The sequence below is a fragment of the Amblyomma americanum genome, chromosome 1 (genome assembly GCF_052857255.1).
Source record: "Amblyomma americanum isolate KBUSLIRL-KWMA chromosome 1, ASM5285725v1, whole genome shotgun sequence".
Lineage (NCBI taxonomy): Eukaryota > Metazoa > Arthropoda > Arachnida > Ixodida > Ixodidae > Amblyomma > Amblyomma americanum.
This window is the reverse complement of record NC_135497.1, coordinates 347,679,188-347,693,234: the sequence shown is the minus strand read 5'-3', so window position 1 is coordinate 347,693,234 and position 14,047 is coordinate 347,679,188.

Sequence of the window (14,047 nt, the reverse complement as noted above, 5' to 3'; positions counted from 1 at the left end):
TCCGGCTCAAAACAACGGAATACATCGTTTTAGATCGAAACTATCAAGATTCACGAGCATCGATTTTGCAAGTCGTCGAAGAGTAGACGAGAAAAAGGTGTAAACTTTTTCTCTCAGAACTGCGCGAAAACTTGTATTCCGGCTCAAAACAACGGGATACATCGTTTTAGATTGAAACTAGCAAGATTAGCGAGCATCGATTTTACAAGTCGACGAAGAGTACACGAGAGAAAGGTGTAAATTTTTCGCTCAGAACTGCGCGAAAACTTGTATTCCGGCTCAAAACAACGGAATACATCGTTTTAGATCGAAACTAGCAAGATTCACGAGCATCGATTTTACAAGTTGACGAAGAGTAGACGAGAGAAAGGTGTAAACTTTTTCTCTCAGAACTGCGCGAAAACTTGTATTCCGGCTCAAAACAACGGGATACATCGTTTTAGATCGAAACTAGCAAGATTAACGAGCATCGATTTTACAAGTCGTCGAAGAGTAGACGAGAGAAAGGTGTAAACTTTTTCTCTCAGAACTGCGCGAAAACTTGTATTCCGGCTCAAAACAACGTGATACATCGTTTTAGATCGAAACTATCAAGATTCACGAGCATCGATTTTACAAGTCGTTGAAGAGTAGACGAGAGAAAGGTGTAAACTTTTTCTCTCAGATCTGCGCAAAAAATAGTATTCCGGCTCAAAACCACGGGATACATCGTTTTAGATCGAAAGTAGCAAAATTCACGAGCATCGATTTAAGAAGTCGTCGAAGAGTAGACGAGAGAAAGGTGTAAACTTTTTCTCTCAGAACTGCGCGAAAACTTGTATTCCAGCTCAAAACAACGGGATACATCGTTTTAGATCGAAACTAGCAAACTTCACGAGCATCAATTTTAAAAGTCGTCGAAGAGTAGACGAGAGAAAGGTGTAAACTTTTTCCCTCAGAACTGCGCGAAAACTTGTATTCCGGCTCAAAACAACGGGATACATTGTTTTAGGTCGAAAGTAGCAAAATTCACGAGCATCGATTTAACAAGTCGTCGAAGAGTAGACGAGAGAAAGGTGTAAACTTTTTCTCTCAGAACTGCGCGAAAACTTGTATTCCGGCTCAAATAATTGAGATACATCGCTTTAGATCAAAACTAGCAAGATTCACGAGCATCGATTTTACAAGTCGTTGAAGAGATCGAGAGAAAGGTGTAAACTTTTTCTCTCAGAACTGCGCAAAAATTTGTATTCCGGCTCAAAACAACGGGATACATCGTTTTAGATCGAAACTAGCAAGATTCACAAGCATCGATTTTACAAGTTGTCGAAGAGTAGACGAGAGAAAGGTGTAAACGTTTTCTCTCAGAACTGCGTGAAGACTTGTATTCCGGCTCAAAACAACGGGATACATCGTTTTAGATCGAAATTAGCAAGATTAACGAGCATCGATTTTACAAGTCGACGAAGAGTAGACGAGAGAAAGGTGTAAACTTTTTCTCTCAGAACTCCGCGAAAACTTGTATTCCGGCTCAAAAGAACGGGATACATCGTTTTAGATCGAAACTAGCACAATTAACGAGCATCGATTTTACAAGTCGTCGAAGAGTAGACGAGAGATAGGTGTAAACGTTTTCTCTCAGAACTGCGCGAAAACTTGTATTCCGGCTCAAAACAACGGGATACATTGTTTTAGAGCGAAACTATCAAGATTCACGAGCATCGATTTTACAAGTCGTCGAAGTGTAGACGAGAGAAAGGTGTAAACTTTTTCTCTCAGAACTGCGCGAAAACTTGTATTCCGGCTCAAAACAACGGGATACATCGTTTTAGATCGAAACTAGCAAGATTAACGAGCATCGATTTTTCAAGTCGTCGAAGAGTAGACGAGAGAAAGGTGTAAACTTTTTCTCTCAGAACTGCGCGAAAACTTGTATTCCGGCTCAAATAATTGAGATACATCGCTTTAGATCGAAACTAGCAAGATTCACGAGCATCGATTTTACAAGTCGTCGAAGAGAACGAGAGAAAGGTGTAAACTTTTTCTCTCAGAACTGCGCAAAAATTTGTATTCCGGCTCAAAACAACGGGATACATCGTTTTAGATCGAAACTAGCAAGATTCACAAGTATCGATTTTACTAGTTGTCGAAGAGTAGACGAGAGAAAGGTGTAAACGTTTTCTCTCAGAACTGCGTGAAGACTTGTATTCCGGCTCAAAACAACGGGATACATCGTTTTAGATCGAAATTAGCAAGATTAACGAGCATCGATTTTACAAGTCGACGAAGAGTAGACGAGAGAAAGGTGTAAACTTTTTCTCTCAGAACTGCGCGAAAACTTGTATTCCGGCTCAAAAGAACGGGATACATCGTTTTAGATCGAAACTAGCACAATTAACGAGCATCGATTTTACAAGTCGTCGAAGAGTAGACGAGAGATAGGTGTAAACGTTTTCTCTCAGAACTGCGCGAAAACTTGTATTCCGGCTCAAAACAACGGGATACATTGTTTTAGAGCGAAACTATCAAGATTCACGAGCATCGATTTTACAAGTCGTCGAAGTGTAGACGAGAGAAAGGTGTAAACGTTTTCTCTCAGAACTGCGCGAAAGCTTGTATTCCGGCTCAAAACAACGGGATACATCGTTTTAGATCGAAACTAGCAAGATTAACGAGCATCGATTTTACAACTCGACGAAGAGTAGACGAGAGAAAGGTGTAAATTTTTCTCTCAGAACTGCGCAAAAACTTGTTTTCCGGCTCAAAACAACGGAATACATCGTTTTAGATCGAAACTAGCAAGATTCACGAGCATCGATTTTGCAAGTCGTCGAAGAGTAGACGAGAAAAAGGTGTAAACTTTTTCTCTCAGAACTGCGCGAAAACTTGTATTCCGGCTCAAAACAACGGGATACATCGTTTTAGATCGAAACTAGCAAGATTAACGAGCATCGATTTTACAAGTCGACGAAGAGTAGACGAGAGAAAGGTGTAAATTTTTCTCTCAGAACTGCGCGAAAACTTGTATTCCGGCTCAAAACAACGGAATACATCGTTTTAGATCGAAACTAGCAAGATTCACGAGCATCGATTTTACAAGTTGACGAAGAGTAGACGAGAGAAAGGTGTAAACTTTTTCTCTCAGAACTGCGTGAAGACTTGTATTCCGGCTCAAAACAACGGGATACATTGTTTTAGAGCGAAACTATCAAGATTCACGAGCATCGATTTTACAAGTCGTCGAAGAGTAGACGAGAGAAAGGTGTAAACTTTTTCTCTCAGAACTGCGCGAAAACTCGTATTCGGGCTCAAAACAACGGGATACATTGTTTTAGAGCGAAACTATCAAGATTCACGAGCATCGATTTTACAAGTCGTCGAAAAGTAGACGAGAGAAAGGTGTAAACTTTTTCTCTCAGTACTGCGCGAAAACTTGTATTCCGGCTCAAAACACTGGGATACATCGTTTTAGATTGAAACTAGCAAGATTCACGAGCATCGATTTTACAAGTCGTCGCAGAGTAGACGAGAGAAAGGTGTAAATTTTCCTCTCAGAACTGCTCGAAAACTTGTATTCCGGCTCAAAACAATGGAATACATCGTTTTAGATCGAAACTAGCAAGATTAACGAGCATCGATTTTACAAGTCGTCGACGAGTAGACGAGAGAAAGGTGTAAACTTTTTCTCTCAGAACTGCGCGAAAACTTGTATTCCGGCTCAAAACAACGGGATACATCGTTTTAGATCGAAACTAGCAAGATTCACAAGCATCGATTTTACAAGTTGTCGAAGAGTAGACGAGAGAAAGGTGTACACGTTTTCTCTCAGAACTGCGTGAAGACTTGTATTCCGGCTCAAAACAACGGGATACATCGTTTTAGTTCGAAATTAGCAAGATTAACGAGCATCGATTTTACAAGTCGACGAAGAGTAGACGAGAGAAAGGTGTAAACTTTTTCTCTCAGAACTGCGCGAAAACTTGTATTCCGGCTCAAAAGAACGGGATACATCGTTTTAGATCGAAACTAGCACAATTAACGAGCATCGATTTTACAAGTCGTCGAAGAGTAGACGAGAGATAGGTGTAAACGTTTTCTCTCAGAACTGCGCGAAAACTTGTATTCCGGCTCAAAACAACGGGATACATTGTTTTAGAGCGAAACTATCAAGATTCACGAGCATCGATTTTACAAGTCGTCGAAGTGTAGACGAGAGAAAGGTGCAAACTTTTTCTCTCAGAACTGCACGAAAACTTGTATTCCGGCTCAAAACAACGGGATACATCGTTTTAGATCGAAACTAGCAAGATTAACGAGCATCGATTTTACAAGTCGACGAAGAGTAGACGAGAGAAAGGTGTAAATTTTTCTCTCAGAACTGCGCAAAAACTTGTATTCCGGCTCAAAACAACGGAATACATCGTTTTAGATCGAAACTAGCAAGATTCACGAGCATCGATTTTGCAAGTCGTCGAAGAGTAGACGAGAGAAAGGTGTAAACTTTTTCTCTCAGAACTGCGCGAAAACTCGTATTCCGGCTCAAAACAACGGGGTAAATTGTTTTAGAGCGAAACTATCAAAATTCACGAGCATCGATTTTACAAGTCGTCGAAGTGTAGACGAGAGAAAGGTGTAAACTTTTTCTCTCAGAACTGCGCGAAAACTTGTATTCCGGCTCAAAACAACGGGATACATCGTTTTAGATCGAAACTAGCAAGATTAACGAGCATCGATTTTACAAGTCGACGAAGAGTAGACGAGAGAAAGGTGTAAACTTTTTCTCTCAGAACTGCGCGAAAACTTGTATTCCGGCTCAAAACAACGGGATACATCGTTTTAGATCGAAAGTCGCAAAATTCACGAGCATCGATTTAACAAGTCGTCGAAGAGTAGACGAGAGAAAGGTGTAAACTTTTTCTCTCAGAACTGCGCGAAAACTCGTATTCCGGCTCAAAACAACGGGGTAAATTGTTTTAGAGCGAAACTATCAAAATTCACGATCATCGATTTTACAAGTCGTCGAAGTGTAGACGAGAGAAAGGTGTAAACTTTTTCTCTCAGAACTGCGCGAAAAATTGTATTCCGGTTCAAAACAACGGGATACATCGTTTTAGATTGAAACTAGCAAGATTCACGAGCATCGATTTTACAAGTCGTCGCAGAGTAGACGAGAGAAAGGTGTAAATTTTTCTCTCAGAACTGCGCAAAAATTTGTATTCCGGCTCAAAACAACGGAATACATCGTTTTAGATCAAAACTAGCAAGATTAACGAGCATCGATTTTACAAGTCGTCGAAGAGTAGACGAGAGAAAGGTGTAAACTTTTTCTCTCAGAACTGCGCGAAAACTTGTATTCCGGCTCAAAACAACGTGATATATCGTTTTAGATCGAAACTATCAAGATTCACGAGCATCAATTTTACAAGTCGTTGAAGAGTAGACGAGAGAAAGGTGTAAACTTTTTCTCTCAGATCTGCGCAAAAAATAGTATTCCGGCTCAAAACAACGGGATACATCGTTTTAGATCGAAAGTAGCAAAATTCACGAGCATCGATTTAACAAGTCGTCGAAGAGTAGACGAGAGAAAGGTGTAAACTTTTTCTCTCAGAACTGCGCGAAAACTTGTATTCCAGCTCAAAACAACGGGATACGTCGTTTTAGATCGAAACTAGCAAAATTCACGAGCATCAATTTTAAAAGTCGTCGAAGAATAGACGAGAGAAAGGTGTAAACTTTTTCCCTCAGAACTGCGCGAAAACTTGTATTCCGGCTCAAAACAACGGGATACATTGTTTTAGGTCGAAAGTAGCAAAATTCACGAGCATCGATTTAACAAGTCGTCGAAGAGTAGACGAGAGAAAGGTGTAAACTTTTTCTCTCAGAACTGCGCGAAAGCTTGTATTCCGGCTCAAAACAACGGGATACATTGTTTTAGGTCGAAAGTAGCAAAATTCACGAGCATCGATTTAACAAGTCGTCGAAGAGTAGACGAGAGAAAGGTGTAAACTTTTTCGCTCAGAACTGCGCGAAAACTTGTATTCCGGCTCAAATAATTGAGATACATCGCTTTAGATCGAAACTAGCAAGATTCACGAGCATCGATTTTACAAGTCGTCGAAGAGAACGAGAGAAAGGTGTAAACTTTTTCTCTCAGAACTGCGCAAAAATTTGTATTCCGGCTCAAAACAACGGGATACATCGTTTTAGATCGAAACTAGCAAGATTCACAAGCATCGATTTTACAAGTTGTCGAAGAGTAGACGAGAGAAAGGTGTAAACGTTTTCTCTCAGAACTGCGTGAAGACTTGTATTCCGGCTCAAAACAACGGGATACATCGTTTTAGATCGAAATTAGCAAGATTAACGAGCATCGATTTTACAAGTCGACGAAGAGTAGACGAGAGAAAGGTGTAAACTTTTTCTCTCAGAACTGCGCGAAAACTTGTATTCCGGCTCAAAAGAACGGGATACATCGTTTTAGATCGAAACTAGCACAATTAACGAGCATCGATTTTACAAGTCGTCGAAGAGTAGACGAGAGATAGGTGTAAACGTTTTCTCTCAGAACTGCGCGAAAACTTGTATTCCGGCTCAAATAATTGAGATACATCGCTTTAGATCGAAACTAGCAAGATTCACGAGCATCGATTTTACAAGTCGTCGAAGAGAACGAGAGAAAGGTGTAAACTTTTTCTCAGAACTGCGCAAAAATTTGTATTCCGGCTCAAAACAACGGGATACATCGTTTTAGATCGAAACTAGCAAGATTCACAAGTATCGATTTTACTAGTTGTCGAAGAGTAGACGAGAGAAAGGTGTAAACGTTTTCTCTCAGAACTGCGTGAGACTTGTATTCCGGCTCAAAACAACGGGATACATCGTTTTAGATCGAAATTAGCAAGATTAACGAGCATCGATTTTACAAGTCGACGAAGAGTAGACGAGAGAAAGGTGTAAACTTTTTCTCTCAGAACTGCGCGAAAACTTGTATTCTGGCTCAAAAGAACGGGATACATCGTTTTAGATCGAAACTAGCACAATTAACGAGCATCGAGTTTACAAGTCGTCGAAGAGTAGACGAGAGATAGGTGTAAACGTTTTCTCTCAGAACTGCGCGAAAACTTGTATTCCGGCTCAAAACAACGGGATACATTGTTTTAGAGCGAAACTATCAAGATTCACGAGCATCGATTTTACAAGTCGTCGAAGTGTAGACGAGAGAAAGGTGTAAACGTTTTCTCTCAGAACTGCGCGAAAACTTGTATTCCGGCTCAAAACAACGGGATACATCGTTTTAGATCGAAACTAGCAAGATTAACGAGCATCGATTTTACAACTCGACGAAGAGTAGACGAGAGAAAGGTGTAAATATTTCTCTCAGAACTGCGCAAAAACTTGTATTCCGGCTCAAAACAACGGAATACATCGTTTTAGATCGAAACTAGCAAGATTCACGAGCATCGATTTTGCAAGTCGTCGAAGAGTAGACGAGAAAAAGGTGTAAACATTTTCTCTCAGAACTGCGCGAAAACTTGTATTCCGGCTCAAAACAACGGGATACATCGTTTTAGATCGAAACTAGCAAGATTAACGAGCATCGATTTTACAAGTCGACGAAGAGTAGACGAGAGAAAGGTGTAAATTTTTCTCTCAGAACTGCGCGAAAACTTGTATTCCGGCTCAAAACAACGTAATATATCGTTTTAGATCGAAACTATCAAGATTCACGAGCATCAATTTTACAAGTCGTTGAAGAGTAGACGAGAGAAAGGTGTAAACTTTTTCTCTCAGATCTGCGCAAAAAATAGTATTCCGGCTCAAAACAACGGGATACATCGTTTTAGATCGAAAGTAGCAAAATTCACGAGCATCGATTTAACAAGTCGTCGAAGAGTAGACGAGAGAAAGGTGTAAACTTTTTCTCTCAGAACTGCGCGAAAACTTGTATTCCAGCTCAAAACAACGGGATACATCGTTTTAGATCGAAACTAGCAAAATTCACGAGCATCAATTTTAAAAGTCGTCGAAGAGTAGACGAGAGAAAGGTGTAAACTTTTTCCCTCAGAACTGCGCGAAAACTTGTATTCCGGCTCAAAACAACGGGATACATTGTTTTAGGTCGAAAGTAGCAAAATTCACGAGCATCGATTTAACAAGTCGTCGAAGAGTAGACGAGAGAAAGGTGTAAACTTTTTCTCTCAGAACTGCGCGAAAACTTGTATTCCGGCTCAAAACAACGGGATACATTGTTTTAGGTCGAAACTAGCAAGATTCACGAGCATCGATTTTACAAGTCGTCGAAGAGAACGAGAGAAAGGTGTAAACTTTTTCTCTCAGAACTGCGCAAAAATTTGTATTCCGGCTCAAAACAACGGGATACATCGTTTTAGATCGAAACTAGCAAGATTCACAAGCATCGATTTTACAAGTTGTCGAAGAGTAGACGAGAGAAAGGTGTAAACGTTTTCTCTCAGAACTGCGTGAAGACTTGTATTCCGGCTCAAAACAACGGGATACATCGTTTTAGATCGAAATTAGCAAGATTAACGAGCATCGATTTTACAAGTCGACGAAGAGTAGACGAGAGAAAGGTGTAAACTTTTTCTCTCAGAACTGCGCGAAAACTTGTATTCCGGCTCAAAAGAACGGGATACATCGTTTTAGATCGAAACTAGCACAATTAACGAGCATCGATTTTACAAGTCGTCGAAGAGTAGACGAGAGATAGGTGTAAACGTTTTCTCTCAGAACTGCGCGAAAACTTGTATTCCGGCTCAAAACAACGGGATACATTGTTTTAGAGCGAAACTATCAAGATTCACGAGCATCGATTTTACAAGTCGTCGAAGTGTAGACGAGAGAAAGGTGTAAACTTTTTCTCTCAGAACTGCGCGAAAACTTGTATTCCGGCTCAAAACAACGGGATACATCGTTTTAGATCGAAACTAGCAAGATTAACGAGCATCGATTTTTCAAGTCGTCGAAGAGTAGACGAGAGAAAGGTGTAAACTTTTTCTCTCAGAACTGCGCGAAAACTTGTATTCCGGCTCAAATAATTGAGATACATCGCTTTAGATCAAAACTAGCAAGATTCACGAGCATCGATTTTACAAGTCGTCGAAGAGAACGAGAGAAAGGTGTAAACTTTTTCTCTCAGAACTGCGCAAAAATTTGTATTCCGGCTCAAAACAACGGGATACATCGTTTTAGATCGAAACTAGCAAGATTCACAAGTATCGATTTTACTAGTTGTCGAAGAGTAGACGAGAGAAAGGTGTAAACGTTTTCTCTCAGAACTGCGTGAGACTTGTATTCCGGCTCAAAACAACGGGATACATCGTTTTAGATCGAAATTAGCAAGATTAACGAGCATCGATTTTACAAGTCGACGAAGAGTAGACGAGAGAAAGGTGTAAACTTTTTCTCTCAGAACTGCGCGAAAACTTGTATTCTGGCTCAAAAGAACGGGATACATCGTTTTAGATCGAAACTAGCACAATTAATGAGCATCGAGTTTACAAGTCGTCCAAGAGTAGACGAGAGATAGGTGTAAACGTTTTCTCTCAGAACTGCGCGAAAACTTGTATTCCGGCTCAAAACAACGGGATACATCGTTTTAGATCGAAACTAGCAAGATTAACGAGCATCGATTTTACAACTCGACGAAGAGTAGACGAGAGAAAGGTGTAAATATTTCTCTCAGAACTGCGCAAAAACTTGTATTCCGGCTCAAAACAACGGAATACATCGTTTTAGATCGAAACTAGCAAGATTCACGAGCATCGATTTTGCAAGTCGTCGAAGAGTAGACGAGAAAAAGGTGTAAACTTTTTCTCTCAGAACTGCGCGAAAACTTGTATTCCGGCTCAAAACAACGGGATACATCGTTTTAGATCGAAACTAGCAAGATTAACGAGCATCGATTTTACAAGTCGACGAAGAGTAGACGAGAGAAAGGTGTAAATTTTTCTCTCAGAACTGCGCGAAAACTTGTATTCCGGCTCAAAACAAACGGAATACATCGTTTTAGATCGAAACTAGCAAGATTCACGAGCATCGATTTTACAAGTTGACGAAGAGTAGACGAGAGAAAGGTGTAAACTTTTTCTCTCAGAACTGCGTGAAGACTTGTATTCCGGCTCAAAACAACGGGATACATCGTTTTAGATCGAAATTAGCAAGATTAACGAGCATCGATTTTACAAGTCGACGAAGAGTAGACGAGCGAAAGGTGTAAACTTTTTCTCTCAGAACTGCGCGAAAACTTGTATTCCGGCTCAAAAGAACGGGATACATCGTTTTAGATCGAAACTAGCACAATTAACGAGCATCGATTTTACAAGTCGTCGAAGAGTAGACGAGAGATAGGTGTAAACGTTTTCTCTCAGAACTGCGCGAAAACTCGTATTCCGGCTCAAAACAACGGGATACATCGTTTTAGATCGAAAGTAGCAAAATTCACGAGCATCGATTTAACAAGTCGTCGAAGAGTAGACGAGAGAAAGGTGTAAACTTTTTCTCTCAGAACTGCGCGAAAACTTGTATTCCAGCTCAAAACAACGGGATACATCGTTTTAGATCGAAACTAGCAAAATTCACGAGCATCAATTTTAAAAGTCGTCGAAGAGTAGACGAGAGAAAGGTGTAAACTTTTTCCCTCAGAACTGCGCGAAAACAACGGGATACATTGTTTTAGGTCGAAAGTAGCAAAATTCACGAGCATCGATTTAACAAGTCGTCGAAGAGTAGACGAGAGAAAGGTGTAAACTTTTTCTCTCAGAACTGCGCGAAAACTTGTATTCCGGCTCAAAACAACGGGATACATTGTTTTAGGTCGAAAGTAGCAAAATTCACGAGCATCGATTTAACAAGTCGTCGAAGAGTAGACGAGAGAAAGGTGTAAACTTTTTCGCTCAGAACTGCGCGAAAACTTGTATTCCGGCTCAAATAATTGAGATACATCGCTTTAGATCGAAACTAGCAAGATTCACGAGCATCGATTTTACAAGTCGTCGAAGAGAACGAGAGAAAGGTGTAAACTTTTTCTCTCAGAACTGCGCAAAAATTTGTATTCCGGCTCAAAACAACGGGATACATCGTTTTAGATCGAAACTAGCAAGATTCACAAGCATCGATTTTACAAGTTGTCGAAGAGTAGACGAGAGAAAGGTGTAAACGTTTTCTCTCAGAACTGCGTGAAGACTTGTATTCCGGCTCAAAACAAAGGGATACATCGTTTTAGATCGAAACTAGCAAGATTAACGAGCATCGATTTTACAACTCGACGAAGAGTAGACGAGAGAAAGGTGTAAATTTTTCTCTCAGAACTGCGCAAAAACTTGTATTCCGGCTCAAAACAACGGAATACATCGTTTTAGATCGAAACTAGCAAGATTCACGAGCATCGATTTTGCAAGTCGTCGAAGAGTAGACGAGAGAAAGGTGTAAACTTTTTCTCTCAGAACTGCGCGAAAACTCGTATTCCGGCTCAAAACAACGGGGTAAATTGTTTTAGAGCGAAACTATCAAAATTCACGAGCATCGATTTTACAAGTCGTCGAAGTGTAGACGAGAGAAAGGTGTAAACTTTTTCTCTCAGAACTGCGCGAAAACTTGTATTCCGGCTCAAAACAACGGGATACATCGTTTTAGATCGAAACTAGCAAGATTAACGAGCATCGATTTTACAAGTCGACGAAGAGTAGACGAGAGAAAGGTGTAAATTTTTCTCTCAGAACTGCGCGAAAACTTGTATTCCGGCTCAAAACAACGGAATACATCGTTTTAGATCGAAACTAGCAAGATTCACGAGCATCGATTTTACAAGTTGACGAAGAGTAGACGAGAGAAAGGTGTAAACTTTTTCTCTCAGAACTGCGCGAAAACTTGTATTCCGGCTCAAAACAACGGGATACATCGTTTTAGATCGAAAGTCGCAAAATTCACGAGCATCGATTTAACAAGTCGTCGAAGAGTAGACGAGAGAAAGGTGTAAACTTTTTCTCTCAGAACTGCGCGAAAACTCGTATTCCGGCTCAAAACAACGGGGTAAATTGTTTTAGAGCGAAACTATCAAAATTCACGATCATCGATTTTACAAGTCGTCGAAGTGTAGACGAGAGAAAGGTGTAAACTTTTTCTCTCAGAACTGCGCGAAAAATTGTATTCCGGTTCAAAACAACGGGATACATCGTTTTAGATTGAAACTAGCAAGATTCACGAGCATCGATTTTACAAGTCGTCGCAGAGTAGACGAGAGAAAGGTGTAAATTTTTCTCTCAGAACTGCGCGAAAATTTGTATTCCGGCTCAAAACAACGGAATACATCGTTTTAGATCGAAACTAGCAAGATTAACGAGCATCGATTTTACAAGTCGTCGAAGAGTAGACGAGAGAAAGGTGTAAACTTTTTCTCTCAGAACTGCGCGAAAACTTGTATTCCGGCTCAAAACAACGTGATATATCGTTTTAGATCGAAACTATCAAGATTCACGAGCATCAATTTTACAAGTCGTTGAAGAGTAGACGAGAGAAAGGTGTAAACTTTTTCTCTCAGATCTGCGCAAAAAATAGTATTCCGGCTCAAAACAACTGGATACATCGTTTTAGATCGAAAGTAGCAAAATTCACGAGCATCGATTTAACAAGTCGTCGAAGAGTAGACGAGAGAAAGGTGTAAACTTTTTCTCTCAGAACTGCGCGAAAACTTGTATTCCAGCTCAAAACAACGGGATACATCGTTTTAGATCGAAACTAGCAAAATTCACGAGCATCAATTTTAAAAGTCGTCGAAGAGTAGACGAGAGAAAGGTGTAAACTTTTTCCCTCAGAACTGCGCGAAAACTTGTATTCCGGCTCAAAACAACGGGATACATTGTTTTAGGTCGAAAGTAGCAAAATTCACGAGCATCGATTTAACAAGTCGTCGAAGAGTAGACGAGAGAAAGGTGTAAACTTTTTCTCTCAGAACTGCGCGAAAACTTGTATTCCGGCTCAAAACAACGGGATACATTGTTTTAGGTCGAAAGTAGCAAAATTCACGAGCATCGATTTAACAAGTCGTCGAAGAGTAGACGAGAGAAAGGTGTAAACTTTTTCGCTCAGAACTGCGCGAAAACTTGTATTCCGGCTCAAATAATTGAGATACATCGCTTTAGATCGAAACTAGCAAGATTCACGAGCATCGATTTTACAAGTCGTCGAAGAGAACGAGAGAAAGGTGTAAACTTTTTCTCTCAGAACTGCGCAAAAATTTGTATTCCGGCTCAAAACAACGGAATACATCGTTTTAGATCGAAACTAGCAAGATTCACAAGCATCGATTTTACAAGTTGTCGAAGAGTAGACGAGAGAAAGGTGTAAACGTTTTCTCTCAGAACTGCGTGAAGACTTGTATTCCGGCTCAAAACAACGGGATACATCGTTTTAGATCGAAATTAGCAAGATTAACGAGCATCGATTTTACAAGTCGACGAAGAGTAGACGAGAGAAAGGTGTAAACTTTTTCTCTCAGAACTGCGCGAAAACTTGTATTCCGGCTCAAAAGAACGGGATACATCGTTTTAGATCGAAACTAGCACAATTAACGAGCATCGATTTTACAAGTCGTCGAAGAGTAGACGAGAGATAGGTGTAAACGTTTTCTCTCAGAACTGCGCGAAAACTTGTATTCCGGCTCAAATAATTGAGATACATCGCTTTAGATCGAAACTAGCAAGATTCACGAGCATCGATTTTACAAGTCGTCGAAGAGAACGAGAGAAAGGTGTAAACTTTTTCTCTCAGAACTGCGCAAAAATTTGTATTCCGGCTCAAAACAACGGGATACATCGTTTTAGATCGAAACTAGCAAGATTCACAAGTATCGATTTTACTAGTTGTCGAAGAGTAGACGAGAGAAAGGTGTAAACGTTTTCTCTCAGAACTGCGTGAGACTTGTATTCCGGCTCAAAACAACGGGATACATCGTTTTAGATCGAAATTAGCAAGATTAACGAGCATCGATTTTACAAGTCGACGAAGAGTAGACGAGAGAAAGGTGTAAACTTTTTCTCTCAGAACTGCGCGA